General features: G+C 35.9%; 1 long non-coding RNA gene across 1 annotated transcript; it reads right to left on the bottom strand.

Moving 5' to 3' along the window:
* Nucleotides 1–396: 396 nt before the first annotated feature.
* LOC134578765 (uncharacterized) lies at nt 397–8321 on the bottom strand. The gene is made up of 3 exons (XR_010086126.1): nt 8298–8321; nt 6565–6618; nt 397–808 (listed from the first exon to the last, which is right to left on the bottom strand). It is a non-coding gene; the product is annotated as an uncharacterized LOC134578765 (long non-coding RNA).
* Between the last annotated feature and the right edge of the window lie 4134 nt (nt 8322–12455).

Below are 12455 nucleotides of genomic sequence, written 5' to 3'. Positions count from 1 at the left end.
GTCCAGTACTTCAATAATTTTTTTTTCAGTGATCACAATTCCAATTTATTGAGTAACGGTACATTGTTATATTTTGGGTTCACATCATTAAAATATTTGGACAGCTAAATTGGGGAAGATAGACAACCCGATGACATCAGTAGGAAAAGGGGCAGAGCCTGGAACCCAGAGAATCATCAAAATATCTATGATTTTAAATGTACATCTTACGGTGCCAATTCCTAGCTCCCAAGAGAAACGAGTAGTGGTTGTGGTGCTCAGAGTGTCAAATGAAACTGCGTGTTTTTTTCCTGGCTTTCCACTGCATATCTATCACTGTCTGCCACCAACACTTGAAGCAGCGTGTAGTCATTGTAATAAATTTGCAATTATAACAAATGTCTAGCTACACTGTAATCCATTTTACACTTTTATTACATTTATATTAGAGCGCATTGTAAAAAACACAAAGAGCAACATTTCAGAGATTTACTTTATCCAAGGAAAGTGTTGTGGTGCGTATAAGCAATTCTAATTATGTGAATCATACAGCTCGATTTGAATGTTATTATCACATTAGAGACAGCGTGATAGTTGAGCTAGGCTTTCAGTAGAAGCGTTCTTACAGCAGGGAGAGAGACTGTCATGCGATGATTGTTGTCTGTACACAGTTCAGCTCCCTGTTGAATGAGCATGTTGTAGCGTGAGAGGGTGCAGGTTAGGGGGGATATATAATTCATCACTTCCTTTTTTATTAGAGAAAATGTTGCCAATTTCTGTAGAGCTTGTAGTGGGAGTTGAGTCATTTGGGGGAATCACTGTCTATGTTCTGTAAAGGCAAGTACACAAAAAACAATGTTAATAGCAGTGTTAACTTCAAGGGGCTGATTATTTATAAATATTTAAAAGAAAAAAGAAAACAGGATGAGACACCGTATTCCTGAGTACAGTTTGCGCACACGCATATTTACAAACATTTAGGACTAGAGTGTCCAGAGTACACTCAAAAAGAAAAGGACAAATATTCAGGAGTAGAATATAGTGAACACAAATGGATAGAGCACATGGGACAGACAACATTGTACACGCATCACTAGATTGCACAGAATAGATTCAAATCCCTACAATGCACAGGATAGATGGAACAATAGAATGTTATGGCATGAGCAAGAGCAGTAGACTGCAGAATGCAAACATACATGACATGAACACAGAGTGTACACTAGGTGGAATTCACAAGATACACCAAAAAGAGAGCAAGCATACAGGATAGAAATGCACACGATACAAACAGCAATACGGTGCACAAGCCACAAATACATATGGAGATTAAGGAGGTAAAGAGGTACCCCACTTCTGTACATAGAGTTCTGTACACTGAGTGTCAGAGTGCACCAAACATACAGAACTAGAATACAGAAAACATAAGTGGAGTATTAGAATGCCTAGAACACACATGTAGCACAAGAATGGCTAGAACACACACTTATCATTAGAATGCCTAGAACATGCACACATCATTAGACTGCCTAGAACACACAAACATCATTAGAATACCCAGAACACACACACAGCTTTAGAATGCCTAGAAAACACATATAGCATCAGAATGCGTAGAACACACATACATCATTAGAATACCGAGAACATGCACACATCATTAGAATTCCTAGAACACGCATCGAGCTTTAGAATACCTAGAACACACATACATCAATAGAATGCCTAGAACACACACACATCATTAGAATACCTAGAACACACACACACATCATTGGAATGCCTAGAACACGCACACGTCATTACAATACCTAGAACATGCATCAAGCTTTAGACTACCTAGAACACACATACATCAATAGAATGCCTAGAACACACACACATCAATAGAATACCTAGAACATGCGCACATAATCAGAATGCCTAGAACACACACATCATTAGAATACCTAGAACACATGCACACATCATTGGAATGCCCAGAACACGCACACGTCATTACAATACCTAGAACATGCATCGAGCTTTAGACTACCTAGAACACACACATCATTAGAATACCTAGAACATGCATCAAGCTTTAGAATACCTAGAACACACATACATCATTAGAATGCCTAGAACATGCACACATCATCAGAATGCCAAGAACACACACACATCATTAGAATACCTAGAACACGCACACATCATTAGAATGCCTAGAACACACACACACATAATCAGAATGCCTAAAACACGCACACATCATTAGTATACCTAGAACATACACACAGCTTTTGAATGCCTAGAAAACATATATAGCATCAAAATGCCTGGAACACACACATCACTAGAGTATCTAAAATATGCAAACAGCATTAGAGTATCTAAAACATTCACACTGCATTAGAATGCCTAGAACATACACACAGCATTAGAGTATCTAAAACATGCACACTGCATTAGAATGCCTAGAACATACACACAGCATTAGAGTATCTAAAACATGCACAGTGCAATTAGAATGCCTAAAACCTGTACATAGCATTAGAATGCTTAAAACTCACAGATAGAGCAGTACCTGGAGCTACACAGATCAAGAATGTGCATGAGCTACCAACATGACCCTTAATTATGTTACATATTATAAAGACATATTAAGGGCAGTAATAAGCCCAAAAACAGATGAATGTAGAAAAACAGTATGAACACAAACTACGTCAAGGACAGACACACAATTGTGACAAACAGGAAGAAACACAGGTGGTCTGCTTTCTAAGTGGATTTTACAGAAGTCCTAATAATACCCTCTTGACAGCAACAATGGTGTAAAAGAATCTATCCTTGAAAAAGCTACACATTGAAAGCCATTTAAGAGACTGAGTTCTGGCTAAATAAATGTGTCCGAGCACTGAACATCCTGTATTTCACATTTATGTGCGAGTTTCCTGATATGGGGGCGTTATTCGTATCTATTGGCCCAGAGACTAAATGAACGTAGAACTTTCCTGTTTTCATTCAAAGAATTTATGTTGCCGCAGATTGAGTCTCTAGTGCATCAAAACTTTAATGACTCTTCCCAGAAATGATACAGTGATTACAGCCTAGTAGGAAGAGTTCTTATTACACCCATGTGCATGCATTAACATAAACATGTACAGATTAATATCAGTAAAGACTGTGGCAGAAAATCACCAGATTGATACATCTTACTTACTGGACCCTCTCGGGTCCTCTAACAATGTTGCTCCTTCACCATCCTGCCCTGCCCCTTTGTTATCCTAAAGCCCCTATCTCTATATTTGTCCCCCCACTCAGTTTAATTTATCTGTCCATACTCTATCCCAATAGAGTAAAAAAAAGACTTAGAAAACACATTTTTGGATAAAAGACAGGGAACACAGAGTAGATACTATAAATATAGAATATATAAAACATATATAGTGTAAAAAAAAAGTAAAATAAAATGAAATAAAGAATAAAATACAGAAATTCTTCTAATGGCCTGAGTTATTTTGCAGTCTATTCTGTCTTTATTGGGTGTATATTGCATAGAAGAGAGAGAGAGAGGAATACTGATAGTGTACTATTTAGTATACTGGGTTAATGTAATGACAGACAACAAAGTGCTAATAGTGCAATATTATAACTATGGGCTTCATAAAGTGCCAAAGAATATAAAATGTACGCTCACAAGTAGAGCTTTGTAAGGATCACATAGAACTTTGTAAGGATCATGTAAGGATCACATAGAACTTCCTGAGTTCACTTGTCAACTCTAGTCTTATGTTCCTAATTACAAATCCCAAACCAGCTTTATTCAACCCATCAATCATCCCTCAATGTCTTTACCCATCCATGAGGATTTTCTTATCACCCTTTTGTGTCTTTCCCAATATTATTCCTCCTGTGTCATTCCCAATATCATTCCTCCTGTGTCATTTTCAATACTCCCACATATTTCTATGGAATTTTACTGGGGTAAACTTTATAATACCCTGTGGAGGACATTATGTGGATTCTGACACCAGATATTGAGACTACCATTCTCCGTGATGCTCGAAGACTGTACTATCCCCAAGAGAATGTCAAAGAACTGTAGTTCCGCATGTTCATAACTGTGGAAATACTCCACCCTTTTACAAAGTAAAAAATAAACTCAACAATTCTATAAAAGAGAAAGAAACATTGTTTTCAATACCAATACATTATGCACACCTAATACACAGCTATTGCAAAGAAGTACATGCATGCTGACTGAGTTTAAAGTAATACAGCACTCTGGTGATCAGTTCTACTCTGGGACTGCTTGGTGCTGGTCAGAAAATGGCCAACACGGTTCCAGTCTGATTGTACTGGTGGGATGTGGTCATTTCTGGTGTGACTTACATTGGTTGGTGGTGGTATCTTATCTTCAACAAATTATTGCATGGCAGCAGAATGTTTTATTTTTTTAAAAAGTCCATTTTTTTAAAGGATTTACTTAGCACAACATTAGCATGTTGAAATGTGATTATACTCATCAGAAAACACACGTTGATAATGAGTGTCTGTGCATATTCTATCTTTTCCAGGAAAGATCCATGAGCTGATATAAATGGCCTTAAGAAGACATGTCTATTCATTGTGGAATCAACATGGAAAAGATGTTTGCAATATGTGCAGACCACATTACATAACTATGTCCTGACAAAGATAGCATTGATACCGTGTTAGTAAAGACATTCTTTCAACTGAAAAGTCCAGTGCAACCATGGGAAAACATGTTTCACGTAGGACATGCTGGCCTGCCATGCACACTGAGACCTGGTACGAGCCTTTGCCCATTTCCTGTAGTTGGTGCCTTAGGTAGATCACCATATGGTTTTTATATTTAGATACTCACTATGACTCTGGTATATGATGTGATTTTTTTTTTCCTTATATTAATTTGAAAAGTAACAAGAAGCTGAGGATCAATATCACGTCTATCGAGATTCCAGAAATGGACACTGCTCCAGAGAGCGCAGGGGAAGAGGTGAGATTGTGGAAGGCTGTAGAGAACAGAGAGTCTTCTAGCAAGGAACAAGGATGGATATTAAAGCACAATCATAGTGTTGCATCTGTAGTTTTTAGAAGACAAGACTTAAAGGGTTACTCCAAGCACCATGACCACTTCAGGGATAGAAGTGGTCATTGTACCTGGAGTCCATCAGGGTTATTCACTAAAGTGAGATTTCAAAGTGAATTTCGAATGTAAGGTTAAAATAGCTGAACTAGGAAAATTCTCTTAGTCATCTATGCTTCCAGTGTGGCTACTCTTGGCCTTAAATTTGAAATGTTCTTTGAATGCACTTTGAATTCTGACTTTAGTAAAAAAAATCCTGTGGATGTACAGTATTTCTCTGAAAAGTGCTGCACATACAATGTTTAACCCCTTGACTGCTTGAGTTGTATCTCAATCTCTGGCAGCATCATGGGGCATCATCAGCCAGCCCGGAACAAGAGTTCCGGGCTGGTTAATGTTAATTCTGTGCATATTCCTATGCACAGAATTGCATTCATTGGCAGATCAGTCAGCTGATGCTCTCAGCCAGTAAATGAGGGGCAGGATCGACATCTGGCTTCTGTATCTCTTTAAAATATCAGATGTCATAAACCCACGTACATCGGAGACCCGGCACCACCAGGACTCGGTAAGAGTGCAAATTGTTGTAAAACAGTTTGCCCCATTGCGGGGGGAGCGATGCCAGGGTACTCCAACAGGTTGAAGTAACCTTTTTAAGATAACTTTCAGTCCCTTGCTGCTTATTGAAGCAACTAATAAAGGATGAGAAAAGATGAAAGCCTTGCTGAAAATAGAGCATGCGACTCCTAGATCCTTCAACTTCTCTTTATAAACAAATACAATTAACTAGGCTCTTCACAGTACGAAAACATTTTAATATCAGACAATGCATACTTGTAAATTGTATAAATATTAGATTATCAGGTCTCAAGTCTGTCTTAAAACACAGACAATATGTCCAGAATCTATTAACATCACAATTGGAACTGAATTGAGTAATTGAGCAATCCTAGTCTCTTCCAACAACAAAAAGTAGTGTGGGCATACTACCCTCTTTTTGCTCCATCAACTTCTTCTCAAAAGCTAATTAAGGAAGGTATTCCAGATATCTCCTTCTCATTCACCAATCACATTGCTTTATAGCACATTGTCCTCTATTTGGCAACATCCCATCTGTGACAGATGATTCCAAACTTTTGGAGCCATTTTCTAATATCTTTGCAGATTAAGATACTTTTATCTCTATTATAGTCCTCTCTACCGCATCCCAACCAAACCCACCCATCATGTCATAATAGAATGGTTTAATTAAGACATACTGATCTGCTGACAGACCGATGTTCTCAAAAATAACAATTCTTCCTCTGACGAACCATCAGTTTCAAGAAAAAAAAAAATAAACCTGTACATTTACTAGAAATATTTTTGTAAGTAACTATACCAAGCTAAAAACAAAAGACAAAGTAGTTAATAGCAATCACTTTCCTGTTTTGATATAAACTCATATTACATTTTACAACAGTTTTATATTTTATGCTCCAATTTTCATTGCTCACTTTTTCGATCCGTAAAGATGTATAATTTCTGGTATGTGGCCAAGTGGACCAGACCTGTGAATGTGAAAACAGTACTGTTAGATTCTTACTAATCCTAAAGATTATCCTAAAGATTTGAAAAAACAACAATGTTGGAGGGCATGTACTAACCAGCCACAAATGAAAAACTAATAATAAAATGTAATGGTGTGTGAAAAAAATATAAATAATTTATATTTGCTGTGGCATATTGTAGCTACAGTACAAAATCAATATTACTAAAACATTTGTTGAAATGTATCGGTGACATCTCATGTATATCAATTGCAAACACAGCAGATGTTTACCCATCTCCCTTTTGTCGTCGTCCCCCCAACCCCCCCCCCCAAAAAAAAAAAAACATATTTGTTAAATATATGTGGCACAATTATTGGCACCCTTCTAGTCAATACTTTGTGTTACCTCCATCTTTGCCAAGATAACAGTTCTGAGTCTTCCCCTATAATGCCTGATGAGATTAGAGAACTTTTGGCAAGAGATGAGACCATTCCTCCATACAGAATCTTTGAAGATCATTCAAATTTCGAGGTTGATGCTGGTGGGCTCTCCTCTTCAGTTTACTCCACAGGTTTCTATGGGGTTCAATGTAGGAACCATTTTGTGGTCAGTAAACCATGTGTGTGTGTTTTGATGTATGTTTGGATCATTGTCCTGTTTGAAGATCCAACCATCGACCCATTTTAAGCTTTCTAGCAGAGGCAGTCAGGCAGTTCATTTAATATCTGTTGATAACAAAATGTCCAGGTTCTCTGGCAGAAGAACAGTCTCAAAACATTAAAAGAACCACCAACATATTTGACCATAGGCATGAAGTACTTTTCCATATGGCTACTTCTCTGTGTGTGTCAAACCCACCTCTGGTGTTTATTGCCAAAAAGCTCTATTTTGGGTTCATCTGATCATGGAACCATATCCCATTTGAAATTTCAGTAGAGTTTTAACTGAAGATACTTGAGTTTGCTTTTGGGTGAGAGTAGAAACCTTTACCTTGAAACCCTTCCTAACAACTTGTGGTGATGTAGAGTAATATTATAATTATTATTCTAATGGTGGAAATTGGCATTTTCAATACTTTTGCTATTTTCTTATAGCCACTTCCCATTTTGTGAAGCTCAACAACCTTTTGCCGCACACCACAGCTATATTCCTTGGTCTTACCCATTGTATAAAATGACTACGTGAATTTGGCCTATGTGATGCATCATATTTATACCCCTGTGAAATAGGAAGTTATGGTCAAACAATGTCCTGTTCCTAGTCACCCAGTAAAATATCAATGGGAATACTTCAAATATATTTTTCACATATGAATTCATAGGTGTGCCAATAACTGTGCCATACAGATATTTAACAAAGATTTTTTTTATTTTATTTTTGGATAAATCCGTGGTGTGTTTCCAATATTTACCAAGAGTGCCTATATTAATGGAGTGCATTATGTTTTTATTTTTGTTTGCAAAAAACAATATATATATATATTTATTTATTTTTGTATTTTTTGTATTTGTATTTTTTATTTTTTTTACCAAACAAAAAATATATATTTTATATAAATATATTTTTGTTTGCAAGAATAATATATATATACATATATATATATTAAATTTATGTGGTGTTTTATTTCCATTATTTACAGTTGAAAGATCAGAGTGAACCTCATCAATAACGGTGAATAAGTAGCAGGAATACCCTACCATTGCAGAGATGTGAGAGATCCTGTTTGAAAGAAAATGGAGATTAATAAAACACAGTAAGAATATGTCATCAGACAACTACTGTTTCAAAGCTGAGCTACATCGAGAACTTACAGCTTGTATAATGGCTACAGACTATAGTAAAAACAAACAAAAAACAGATTATCCTTCATTTCACACTGTTCCATCAACAAAGATGTGTAAAATTGCAAATTGCATAGACTTGTATTTAGCAGGATAGGGAAATGCTGTTTAATAATTACAATCCTCTTTCTGATGTCTTCCAGCAAACTCCTGCTCAGAAATGAAAAACAAAACAACAATTTAATAGATATACTTCACAAAGAAAATATGCATGCAGTTGTATTTGCATGTTTTCTTTGGGGTATAAGAAACCATGGCTTGTAATAGCTGCAGATCTCTAGTCTGCAGCATTTGCAAGCCCTCCCCATCTAACCCCGCCCAGACTTTCTGTGGCTGTCCAATCACATACTTCCCAATGCAGCTCAATGAGAAGTCTTTGCAAGGCAGGTACTTTAAGCAATTGCTCTCCCTTAAGTTTAGCTGAACTACCCAACCAGGAAGTAACAGAACCGATGATGTGATTGGCATCCAGGGAGGAGTAACAAGGTCAATTTAGAAAAATGCCAGTTTTCATAACATAAGAAGTGCTGATCTGCTTTATATGTTTGAATTGATCATTTAAATCCTCTATACCGTTTAAAGTTCCTCGATGTCACCAATGAACAGCAATCAATAACTATTAAGTCCATAACTTAATCATGATATTTTTTTGTCAGGCAACTTATATCTGAAACATGCAAAATAAAGCAATTTACCCAACATAGCTTATTGATCTACATTAATCTAGAAAAAGCAAACTTGGAAAATTGTTTCCTCTTTGGCTATTTTGACCACAAAATTTGTGATTTCCTGTGCAATTCCTGAAAGATCCTACATTTTTACATAACCCTAAAAATCGGTGAGATAATGAAACATATCATAGAAATAACATACCATATAGCAGTAAAAAAAAAAAAGGTATAAAAATAAATGAAAAAAACTCAATAGAGAAACATAATATAAACACAAACAAAAACTAAAAATAACTGTTGAATAAAATACTCAGTGATAGTCCACAATGTTGGTTTCATACACCAAGATGGAAAGATAGGACCCTCGACATACGTACAGTCTGGAACTGGTGATTTGTTTTGGGCCAAACTGCAATTTGGTCGAATTTGGGCTGATCTGGCTCTAATCATGTACCAACCAAACAGCTCAATGCCGAACATGTTCGATTCATGTTGTGATTCTGAATTACGATTGTCTCACAAGTCTCCTGTTTCAACAGGCATTCTCAAGTATCTGGGCACTTATATTAACATATACACTATAAAAACCTGACATCTGCCTGAATTTAATATTTTTTGATAGACTTTTCGGAAGATCACAATATGTTAGAATGTTAGAAACGTTTTTCAAATAATTTATGTACAAACATTCCCATAGATGTTAATGGTGGCTTCATTTGAAATTTTTTTTTCCAACAGATTGTGATCATTTGAAAAGCTGATCCTCAGAGTATGTTTCTGGCATCATGAAAATATATGGATTTGGAGATTTGGGACTTAAGGGGACACTTTGGATACTAATACAACTCTATTAATTTGATAATTTTGGGCCTCATTGATACCCTGTACTTTTTGCATGCTCCAATCCTTATAGCTTGTGTATAAAGCAAATAAATGTTTTGCAGAATTCTGCACCATAAGCCGGCCTTCTCGGCCACGCCTCCACACTACAGAAAAATACTTCCTTATCAAAGGTATGAACCCAGCCTCAGTCCAGACTGCAGTGAGTGAGCTGTTTTTAATTCACAGCCTGGTTGCAGACAGTCAGAGAAACTACAAACAGGTAGTAATATTCTTACTATATGTCTTACTGAGTGTCCTCTTCTTCTAATGCATGCTCCTTTGTAGTTCAGATTTAGTACTGTAAGAGACTGAACTGTTTGCATATTTTTAACTAGCAAGCTTTTGTTTTCCGGAGTAACGGGTCAGGCTTATGGTGCAGCATTCTGCTAAACATTTATTTATTTTATGCATAAACTATAAAGATTTGAGCATGCAAGAAACATAGCATATTGATGAGGCCAAAATGCATTAAGTTGTGTCCCTTTAAGGCCAGAATGTGACTAATGTTATATGGAACTCCATGTTTCAGAACTTCAGTCCAGGTTAAAGAGCTGGTGCAGGTATGGACCCTCATAAACTAGTATTCAGGCATATGAGCCAAGGAACTTATCTTACAGAGTCTGATGGATTCCTACTGATAGAACCTTTCTTTTTTCATGTGGAATGGAATGATGTGTTGGACCAACAATGGTTTAGAATGTCCTGTCTCCCAAAAGCAACTGGCATTTCAACTGGATTCAGAGAAACTCTAAAATAAAGCTCCGTGCCTCTCAAATACAGTCTCTTCAGATGTGGAAGAGGTAAAACCTTGTCTGAAATTGACCATGTTATGAGTGAATCTGTTCTATAAGAGTCTGATAGTGTAATCTCTTCTACACACTTTTCTAAGTGTCTACTAATAGAACTATACCTGTAACCTGAATTAATCTGCAGAGTGAGCGTACAGATAGCTACAATAAGACTAACTGCCCAAATGTCCATCCTAAATTGTATATAAGAAATATATTAGCTTCTTCTTTTGACAATCATTTAACATTGATATATTTAAATGAATTACCTTATGTGGGCCGTGTCCGTAAAATTTATCTGTTGGACAAGATATAACACCAGTCATTTGTTTGAATAATTGTAATAGAGCGTGTTACTGTTATACTGTTACTTTAGTATTTAATATATTTGGCAACTAAGTTCACTACACATTAATCAGCGACTATTATGTTAATCAGAGACATTTCGACATTTGTCAGATTGGTATAATGCTACTCAAGTATCTAATACATATGGCAGGTTATATTGTGTTATTTGGATAGCCTATACGTTTTGCATATTGCTGGTGAGTGCTGTTACACAGTAACTCTGTATATTATTACATGTATATGCTGTTACCCAGGAACTCTGTATATATTATTACATGTATATGCTGTTACCCAGGAACTCTGTATATTATTACATGTATATGCTGTTACCCAGGAACTCTGTATATTATTACATGTATATGCTGTTACCCAGATACTCTGTATATTATTACATGTATATGTTGTTACCCAGGAATTCTGAATATTATTACATGTATAATCTGTTACACAGTAACTCTGTATATTATTACATGTATATGCTGTTACCCAGGAACTCTGTATATATTATTACATGTATATGCTGTTACCCAGGAACTCTGTATATTATTACATGTATATGCTGTTACCCAGGAACTCTGTATATTATTACATCTATATGCTGTTACCCAGATACTCTGTATATTATTACATGTATATGTTGTTACCCAGGAATTCTGAATATTATTACATGTATATTCTGTTACCCAGGAATTCTGTATATTATTACATGTATATGCTGTTACCCAGGAACTCTGTATATTATTACATGTATATGCTGTTACCCAGGAACTCTGTATATTATTACATGTATATGCTGTTACCCAGGAATTCTGTATATTATTACATGTATATGCTGTTACCCAGATACTCTGTATATTATTACATGTATATGCTGTTACCCAGGAACTCTGTATATTATTACATGTATATTCTGTTACCCAGGAATTCTGTATATTATTACATGTATATGCTGTTACCCAGATACTCTGTATATTATTACATGTATATGCTGTTACCCAGATACTCTGTATATTATTACATGTATATTCTGTTACCCAGGAATTCTGAATATTATTACATGTATATTCTGTTACCCAGGAATTCTGTATATTATTACATGTATATGCTGTTACCCAGGAACTCTGTATATATTATTACATGTATATGCTGTTACCCAGGAACTCTGTATATTATTACATGTATATGCTGTTACCCAGGAACTCTGTATATTATTACATGTATATGCTGTTACACAGTAACTCTGTATATTATTACATGTATATGCTGTTATCCAGATACTCTGTATATTATTACATGTATATGCTGTTACCCAGGAATTCTGTATA

Source organism: Pelobates fuscus, chromosome 12, assembly GCF_036172605.1.
Source record: "Pelobates fuscus isolate aPelFus1 chromosome 12, aPelFus1.pri, whole genome shotgun sequence".
NCBI classification, from domain to species: Eukaryota; Metazoa; Chordata; class Amphibia; order Anura; family Pelobatidae; genus Pelobates; species Pelobates fuscus.
The sequence above is the reverse complement of the archived record's forward strand: the minus strand, read 5'-3'. Positions and strand labels throughout refer to the sequence as shown.